The following is a 10,050-nucleotide window of genomic DNA, read 5'->3' as shown; positions in this document are numbered from 1 at the left end:
ATGCCTATGGGGCGTCTGCAGCAGAGCCTGAAGGGATATCCTGAATGCTTCCTGCAAACCCCCAGAGCAGGGCATCTAATGGTAGACAGGCTCCCACTGGCCTTTTAGACATGGTGTCCAGAGGTGAGGAAGGCAGGGATTCAGGAGCCCCAGAGAACCCCAGCTAGGAAGTCCTGCTTCCATGGCCTGCCTATCACCTCCACACTCCCAGGCTGTCCGGGCAAGAAGAATCTAAGATGTTCTAAGTAAGTACCTACCCTACCTCCAAAGTCTGAAAACCCCACAGCATGGAAAATGTCATCACCAGAAAGGAAGAGCAGCTTTCAGGAAGAAATGAGGGTGGGGACTTGGCCAGGTCTCTGGAACAAGGCTTGGGAGAAGACAGTGAAGAGAGTATACCCCCACCCTCCAATCCTGCTCTTTGAGGGTGAAGAGTCAGAGAGGCCAGGAAACAAAGGCTGGCCAACCTAGCGATCTGAAGACGCTAAGGTGGTCCAGGCCTGAGCAGCAGATCTGCATCCCGAGGGATAGAGGAAGGGAGAGGATGGGTCCGTCCCAGCAACTTTCCCATCCCTGAATTCCTGGGGAGACCAGGGTCAAAGTCCAGCTGGAGGAGGCCTCCCATCTTCTGCAGCTGAACCTTTTGAATTGGCTACCCCAGAGCTCACAAATAAGAATCCAAGAATGAGACCCCTAACCACCACCCACAGGCAGGCTGTGAAGTCTTACTAAGTTCCTTAACTTCTCTATGCCTCAGTAGCATCATTTGTGCTGTGGAGGTAACCTAAGCACCCACACCCACTACAGAGGATATAGGAGAGATGGGAATCTGTAAGCAAAACTCCCAGAAAGCACCTGGCACAGAGAAAGCACTGAGTGAATATGTCCCCATGGCTACATCTCCATGGCACCTCCCAGGTGGGGCAAGGCAGTAGGCGTGACAAGTAGGCGAGGGACAGGTGTGCTCAGGTGACTCGGCACTGTGGTGGATGCTGAGGCTGGTCCATGGGGTCTGATGGAGTCCAGATGTGGTATGGACACAGTCAGGATACAGAAGGCAGGCTGAGGGGTAGACAGTGGCTGAGACCTCAGACTTGAGATATCGTGAACACTTGGAAGTGGAGAACCCTGAGGGAAGCGGGATAGAGGTAGAAAGGGCTAAGGACAGAAAACGTTCTGCAACTGAGAGAAGGTGAAAACCAGACTCTGGAGCTAGGGGTGAGCAGTGGTTCCAAGAGACACCTCTCAGGGGTTGTATGGCCATCCCACAGCTGAGTAAAGGGCCCTTCCTAGAAGAATGGATTGGCCAGCCAAGAGGAAGAAAGGAGGTACTGAGTCCAAGGGGTAGAGTTCAATGTGGCTTAAGCCAAGAAGCATCTAAGCCAAGGATACAGAGAGATCAGCCCTGGGAGTCTACTCTGTGAAAGGGAGGGAGGAGGAGGTCAGGGGCCATCTGAGGTCTGGAGAGAAGAGTGGAGGTGTTAGCCAGCCACCTATGTTGGGAGGAGGAGGGGACCAGCCTGGACACATGCAGGGGCAGGATCAGAAGTGGAGACAAGCTGTCTGCAGCAGTGGGCGGGGTGGAATGGGTCAGGGCAGAGGAGAGATGGGCTCAGGCTGGGAGGGACCCGGTCCACACCGCAGTCAGCAAGACCAGACCTGCAGGACACAGAAGGGTCCTGGGCCTGGGAGTAGTGCCACAGTAATGGTCCCATCTCTCTCTTAGGAGAAATCCTGCCCACTGAGGAGAGGGGTTCGGGTCAGATCTCTAGGGACTATCTTCGCTTCAGGCAGTTCTTCTTCGAATCTAGCTTCAGTACACTTGTGCAGGTGGAGTGGGGGACCCCAAGTTTTGGTTCCACTGAAGGTGAGCTAAGTAGCCATCAAGGCTATAAGAGAAGGGTCTGGGCCAGTCTTAATACAGCTATGGTCCTGACGTAGGGGTTGCTATTTCCTTTTGTTTGTTTTTCATGTGCATCTTAGTCTTGTTTGGTTTTGAGACAAGGTGGTCTCACTCTGTAGCCCAGGCTCTCCGGGAACTCAGGGTCCCTCCCACCTTACCATCCTGAGGGCTAAAATCACCAGTGTGCATTGCCAGGCCCAGAAATCAGCTGACTGTAAATAAAGACTACCCTAAATGAGGCAATGTGTCCCCTCTCATTAGTCGAAAGGCCGGACACTGAGCTTCCCAAAGAAGATGAGGTCCAGCCTGAGGCTGCGACAGAGCTCTTGCCTTACAGGTGTCTAAGGTCAGTCCCCACCACAGCCACTGGGCAACTGGTGAGGATGAGGTTCTCCGTGAATTCACGTCTATGCTATTGATTCTGAGTTGGTTTGGGCTCCTGATTTTTTTCTCTGGGCCTGAGCTGTTTTCTGCAGAGACCAGGGCTGTGCTCCCGGCCTGTGTGAGAGCAAGGAGTTGGGGGACGGGTGGGGGACAGGAGTGAGTGGGGGCAGAGCTTGGGTGAAGGAACCTAGAACCTGCATTTTACCTTATTTAATTTTGTTATATTTTACTTTATTTATCCCAGGCTGGCCATGATTTTGTTACATAGCCCATGCTGACCTTGAACTTGAGACAATCCTCTTGCCTCAGTCTCCTGAGTTCTGGGTTGCAGCCATGTTCCACCAAGCCCGACAAGGGACTGTTTCAGTGGGTAGATGTGGGCAAATTATTTATCTTTCTGAGGCAATTTTCTTATCTACAAAGTGAGGCTGAGCCTCGATGCCCAGAAGGACTGCTGAGGTCTAAGGAGCTATCTCTGGCTGCAGATGCACAAGTGCCCACAGCAGGTTGCTGTTTCCTTATAGAGGGATCCAGGCAAGGTTCTTCTCCACTGGAGAAGCCATGGGGAAGGTCTGAGAAGGGCGAGTGACCTGTTCCCTCCCCTGTGGAGTGGCTGGGGAGGGCTAGGCTTGCCACCTCTGCTGCTGGCCCTCCTCCAGAGTACATCCAGGTAGCTTGGAGCCCTGAAGTTCTGTGATTATAGGGCTGTGTCCTGAAATTTAGACAAGGGCAACAAAAATAATTAGAGACTTGGAAAACAGGACCTGAGAGGAAAGGGTTAAAGGCCCTGGGATTGTTTAGCCTGAGAGGGAGCGGCATAATAACACCCTTCTGAACCAAGGCTGGGCCCTGCTTCCCTCTCCCCCTCTAGACTAACTGCAGCTAGAGGGACTGAAGTCAGACAGCTAGGTGAAGGCCTTGCCGCAGAGCATCACACCAGAGGAGTGCCGGCCGGGGTAGATGCTCAGGGTGGACAATGGATTAGACGACATTTCCTCCTTGACATTTGGACGTTAGATCTTTATTTTGTAGGATTGTGAGAGAAAGGAGGAAAGAGAACAACTTTTAGGAAAGCAAGCTCCCGGCAGTGAGGAAGGCATGATGACAGAGAGGGGAAGCACAGTGCCAGGAGCAGGAAGTGGCGGACATATTTCCTCCACACACCGGAACTCGAGTCGAGAATAAAAGTGTTCGAAAGTACAGCTATGAAGGGGTAGGGAGAGGTTGGAACAGCAGCCAAGGAACCATGGGATGTCCCCCAGAGAGGCCTAGAGGTCACAAGGGGCCACAAACAGAAGCATGGAGTCCCTGCTGGCTCCTCAGAGCCCCCAAGGCACCTTCTAGCCCTTCCTGGGACAACTGCCCAGGTGTAAGAAGGTCCACTTCTGAGGAAGGCCAGGAGGGGGAAATTGTGTCCTGATCATGCTGTTCAGCCAGTCTCAGCCTACCCCGACTCAGCTCTTCAATCATTGTCGCTGATGCTCTTGAAGAAACAGAACCAGACACTGCTTTGGGTTTGGTGCATACTCTCTGCCAGGAACTTTGTATCGACCTAGCCCTGATTGCAAAACTGCCTGCTACAAAACACAGGTAAGGAACCAGGGGCCCAGAGATCATAAAACAACCCTCCCAAAGTCACACAGCAGCCCGGACTCAGTCTCGAACCATTCACCCAGGCCATCTGAACTTTTGTCTTAACCGTGAGAGGACAGTATCTCCATCTTACAAAAGAAAGAAAAAAGAAAAGAAAAAAAATGGAAATTAAGAGTGAGAAATTGGGCTGGAGAGATGGCTCAGAGGTTTAAGAGCACTGGCTGGTCTTCCAGAGGTCCTGGGTTCAATTCCCAGCAACCATGTGGTGGCTCACAACCATCTGTAATGAGATCTGGTGCTCTCTTCTGGTGTGCAGGCATACATGCCAGCAGAACATGGTATACACAATAAACAAATAAAATCTTAAAAAAAAAAAAAAAAAAAAAAGACTGAGAAGTTGAGCTGTCGTGCTCACTCACTGAGTGAGTGCCCAGCTCCAGCTTGCACATTTCTCCCCCAGGTGGAAGGAAAAATCCCTGCAGGGCCCCCAGTAGGTGACAGAATAGCTAGAAATCTCACTGACAAATGGCATTACCATTATAGCTGCAGTGTTTACCAGATACCAAACGCCACACTGAGCCTCAGCTTTACTCATCTCAATCCATCCTTTCCTAGTAAGAAGTGGATGTTTTTTTCATTCTCATCGTTTTAAATATGAGGAAATAGATAGAGGTTGGGAAAATACCCAAGGTCACTAGGTTAATAGCTAGCATCACTGGGTTTGAACTAATTCACGTAATTCAGCCCCGGAACTTTCTCTTTAATCCCCTAAACTTAGTGATTTGTCCTCCTGACTGGGCAGGCCAGGAGAACTCTGTGGAGTGGCTAGCAAGTCTTTCTGTGCCTCCACACTCCTCTGCACCCCACCCACCCCAGGGCTGCCCAATGCCCTTCTATCTCAGCTCAGGAACGTGGGGTCCTCCTCCTCTGGTATCTGTGAGGTCAGACTCTACCTCCAACAAGGCCTGGCTCCCTGGCTATGTGCTTATCTGGGGACACTGCTGTACCCAGGGCCATTACCAGAATCAGGGCCACAACCAAAAACATGACCCAGATAGAGAGACAGAGTCCCAGAATTCCCCAGAAGACAAAGAAAACAGAGGAGCAGATGAGCCACAGGGGCAGAGGCGGGAGTCACATGTCAGGGCCGGCTCCTCCTGAGTCATTGCCCAGCCCAAGGTTTGGTAGGGTAGGGTGGGGTGGGAAGGGTTGAGGGGAAGGGAGGATGGGGAGTGGGGGTGTAGGAATAGGAGGGTAGGGGCACCCAGATGAGAGATGGATGAAGGCTAGGCAACAACTCTACTTTACCCACTTCAGGAAAGGCAGATCTGAGTGAGCACAAACACTGACCGCTGAGCTGAGAAAGGATGGGCGCGGCCAGTGCTGGCAGGGAGGCTGTGGGCAGCCCAGGCTTCATCTCATCCTGAACCTCCCTTTACATGAAGAGTCTAACGACCTGCACTGCCGGCTATTCCCGGGGAGCCCCGCCCAGGAGAGCTGACCCCTCTGTCTCACGGGCTGAGTCCAGGCCTGTTTACCCAATTTGGGCTTTGGGTCTTAGCTTCATTGGTGTTTTGTCTAGAATGACATGAGCTGCCCACCCCAATCCATGATGCATAGGAGACCTCTTGATTGCCCCACAGCTTCCCCCAAGCCCTCAAGGAGCTGCCTGGCAACACTGTACCATGGCCCTCTGTTTTATGCCACATCTCTTACCAGACTTATGGCCACAGGGCCTAACAAACAACAGGTGCTCTTTCAGCATCGTTGAGCTCATGGGTGGTTAGCAGAGAGAGTGAGTGCAGAGGATCAACATCTCATGAGACTGTCCCTGGCTGCTGTGTGGCAAGAAAAACCAGGGTGCAAGGGCTGGGATGCTGACAGAGAAGGGAGGCTGTCATCCAAGTCTGTCAGAACAGGGGCCAGGTCGATGTAGAAGGTTGGGCAGGGTAGGGTGGCTTCTGCTGGGAGATGAGCCAGGTCATAGTGCTGGGAACCAGAAATTTCCCCTCATCTGAGAGTTTTCGGGGAAGCCAGATAGAGCCGACAAGGGTGAGCCACACAGCCTGTCCATCCTGTTACAGGTGCGCTTGACTTTTCCGACAATGAGGCCTAGACGTCACCAGCCTCTTCGGGAGGAGCCACGCCAGGATCTGAGTGGAGTGCAAAGGAAGGGGGAAGACAGAGTGGAGCCTCAAAGGGGTCCCAAGCCCCCCACCCTTACCATCTCCCCTAAAAATAGGCACCTTTGTCACGGTGCCACCCTGGTGCAAAGGGCCGTAGAGAAAAGGCAAGGAAGGTTTGAGGCAGGAGCTAGGCAGCTAGAAAATACTGAAAAGAGTGTCAGGTACTGTGGTCACACCTGTAATCTCAGCACTCAGTGGCTGAGGCAGGGGGACACCTGGAGTAGAGGACAGCCTGGCCTAGATAGTGAGACCCTGTCTCAAACCTAACGAAAAGGAATGGGGGGGGAGAAAAAAGAGGGGGAGGAGGGGAGACAGAGCAAAAGGACTCAGCTGGAAGTATGAAGAAGAGCGCAGCAGAGAGAGCCTGCGGAAGGGAGCAGAGGAAGGCAAGGCGGAGCGCATAGACTCTACAGCCTTCCAAACCTTTCCCAACCTTCGCAGGAACTCAAAACAGCCCCTCAAGGTGCAATTATCCTTTTCTTCCCCTTTATTTTATTTCACTTTTTATTACAGAAAACTTGAAAAACACACAAAGTAAACATAATAGTCTAATTGAAATCCCTGTGTGCTCATCACCCGGCTTCAACAACCATCACAATGTGCCATTCCCGCATTGCTATAATTTCACCCACTCAATTCTTCTTTTTTTTTTTTTTGACATAGCTTTTCTAGGAAAATTTACATACATAAAATGTACAAATATTAGCAGTGTGGTGCTGATAAGTGTTTATATCCAACTGCCCACATCTCCGTCACAACACGGTCCGTTACCACCTTACTGGGAAATTCTCTTTCTTTCTCGAGCCATCCCACTGCCTACCTCTATTCCAAACTAATACCATCTCCAACTATGGGTTTGCTTTGCCTCCCCTAGATCTTGGAGTAGGGAGAATTACATAGTAAGCTTCCTCACAGGCTTGCTTTGTTCCCAAGATTCACATCCTGGTGACTCACCCATCTTATGTCCATAGTTTTTTATTCCTCTAGATGAGGACATTGGAATTCATCTCAAAGTCCTGCTGCCGGTGAACATTTGGGTTGTTTCCAGGGCATGACTATTGTATATAAGGCTCCTGTGAACATTTCTCTTTGTGGGCATGCTTTCTTTTCTCCCGGGTAAATACCCAGGAGTGGAATCACTGCGTCAAACTGTGTGTGTGTGTGTGTGTGTGTGTGTGTGTGTGTGTTTAACTTGAAAAGAAACAGTCAGAAACTGGCCAGATGGTTCGTCAGGAAGAGGCACTTGCCGCCAAACCTGAGAACCTGAGCTTGGTCCCTGAGACTTACATGATAAAAGGAAACTGACTCCTGCAACTTGTCCTCTCACCTGCAAATGAACACCGTGGCGCTTGCAGGTACCCTTGCACTGTTCTTGCTCATTCACACATGTACAACACACAAGTAAATGAGGAAGGAAGCGTCAAATCTTTTTTCAGAAGAGGCTCTGCCATGTGACATTCCCTCCAGTGGCGTGTATACATTCAGCTTTTGTAGTTTCGCCTACTTCTTATTTATAGACATTTCCCTTTTTTTTTTCTTTTCTTAAAACAACAACAAAAACTATTTTTATTTCATGTGTGTGACTGTTTGTTTTCGTGTATGTCTGTGTACCATATATGTGCCCGGTGCTGGAGGAGACCAGAAGAGGCATCAGATCCTCTAGAACTGGAGTTACAGATATCTGTGTCAACATGTGAGTGCTGAGGATGAACCAGGGTCCCCTACAAGGGCAGCCAGTGTTCTTTCTTAACCACTGAGCCATCTCTCCAGCCCTGCAGGCTTTTTTAATGCAGCCACCAGGAGTTCTGTGGTGATCCCTCATAGTTGCCTAATGACTAATGATGTCACGTGCCTATGTGCATGTTTTCCTTTGTGTGTGAAGACTCTCTTGAACTCCTTCACCCATTTTTAACAGGGTTACTTGACTTTTTAGGAAGGTATATGTGTGTGTGTGTGTGTGTGTGTGTGTGTGTGTGTGTGTGTGTATTCATGTGGGTGTGTGTGTGCACAAGTGAAGGGTCTTTGTCAGGGGTCTTCCTGGATCATTCTCCACCTTCTTTTCTGAGGTAAGGTTGGTCTCTCACTGAGCCTGGAGCTCACTGATTGACTATACTGGCTGGTCAGTGAGCCCTTGGGATTCCCTTATCTCTGCATCCTGGAGCTGGGGTTAAAGCCAAGTTGTCATGTACAGTTCTCACATGGGTGTTGGGAGTCTAAAAGAGGTCCTCACACTTAGGTGGTGAGCCCTTTATCCACTGAGCTATCACCATAGTTCCTTACTTGACTTCTTGCATTCTTTTTTTTTTTTTTTTTTTAACAGAAGTAGCTTTTATTTATTTCCATGTTTCTCAAATTAAGTTGGCTGAGTTGGTTGTTTTGAGGGGATTAGTCAAAGAGACCAAATCCCATATCCTCATCTGATTCCTCCAACTCTTCCTTGGCTTCAGCCTTGGCTGGGCCTGCAACAGTGGTGGCAGCCGCCACAGGGGCAGCAGCCGCGAATGCAGATGGATCAGCCAAGAAGGCCTTGACATTTTCAGCAAGTGGGAAGGTGTACTCAGTCTCCACAGACAAAGCCAGAACCCACTTGTACCCATTGATGATAGAGTGGATGATCAGCCCGAAGGAGAAGGGGGAAATGTTCAGCATGTTCAGCAGTGTGGCTTCGCTGGCACCTACTTTGTCTCCAGTTTTTATCAGCTGTACATCACTCAGAATTTCAATGGTGCCCCTGGAGATTTTAGTGGTGATGCCCAAAGCCTGGAAGAAGGAGGTCTTCTCGGGCCCCAGACCAGTGTTCTGAGCTGGCACAGTGACCTCACACGGGGCGATGGCACCAGCACGGGCAGCAACCGGCACCTTATTGGCCAGCTGCATGTCCCTAATCTCAGTGAGGTCCTCCTTGGTGAACACAAAGCCCACATTACCCTGGATATGAGGCAACAGTTTCTCCAGAGCTGGGTTGTTTTCCAGGTGCCCCCGGATGGCCTTGCACATCATGGTGTTCTTGCCCATCAGTACCACACAGCCTTCCCTCGAAGGGACATGCGGGTCTGCTGCATCTGCTTGGAGCCCACATTGTCTGCTCCCACAATGAAGCATTTTGGGTAATCATCCAAAAGTTGGATGATCTTCAGGAAGTTGTTGGACTTCCAGGTCGCTTTGTCTTCCCTGGGCATAACGGCGGTGCGTCAGGGATTGCCACACAGGGTTTAAAGATGATGTCACTCTAATGGGGACGCCTGGCGAGAGCTTCTTGCATTCTTATTATGGTTAATGTTAACAGTGCTTAGGATTGACCCCAGTGTTTCACATGTACTAAATTTCACCACAAAGCTATGCCCCAGCCCCTGTTACTGAATGAGAAGACTTTGTTGTGTATTTTGGTAGCAACAAGTCCTTTTCAGACATGCTTTATGGATCTTTTCTTTAAATCTGCGGCTTGCCTATTGAGTTTCTTAATAGTATGCTTTTTTAGACATATTAAAGCATACCTCACATAAGTTATATAAAATTATATAAGTCAGAATGTACATAAACCAATTTAAAGTATGCCAACCAAAGAGCTTTTGACCAATGTATTCACTCATGAGATACAGGGTACAGAAGTTTTCATCATTCCAGAAAACTCCTTTGGGCCACTACCAACCTCTGGACATCACTGACTTGCTTTCTGACTTTAATTTTTCTAGACTTTCTTGTCAGTGGGGACTTGGAGACTGTCATCTTCTCTGCCTGGACTCTTTCTCTGACATAATGTCTTGAGAGCAATCCATGTTTTTATTATTAGTTCCTTTTCAATGTCTATCCCTGGACGAACCATGACTGATCTATCTATTCAACTCCCGATGGACACTTGGTCTTTGTTCCAGTTTGAAGTTGTTGTTCTAACTGCTATGAACAAGCTGGGCATGGTGGCTCATGCCTATAATCCCAGCACATGGGAAGCTGAGGCAGGAGGTTTGCCCCAAGCCATGTAGGTTA

The 10,050-nt window shown here is 49.8% G+C and overlaps 1 pseudogene; it reads right to left on the bottom strand.

The window, feature by feature from the left end:
* Window positions 1–8,378: 8,378 nt before the first annotated feature.
* LOC118587891 lies at window positions 8,379–9,245 on the bottom strand (annotated as a pseudogene).
* Window positions 9,246–10,050: the final 805 nt, after the last annotated feature.

The sequence above is a fragment of the Onychomys torridus genome, chromosome 7 (genome assembly GCF_903995425.1).
Source record: "Onychomys torridus chromosome 7, mOncTor1.1, whole genome shotgun sequence".
NCBI classification, from domain to species: domain Eukaryota; kingdom Metazoa; phylum Chordata; class Mammalia; order Rodentia; family Cricetidae; genus Onychomys; species Onychomys torridus.
The sequence above is the reverse complement of the archived record's forward strand: the minus strand, read 5'-3'. Positions and strand labels throughout refer to the sequence as shown.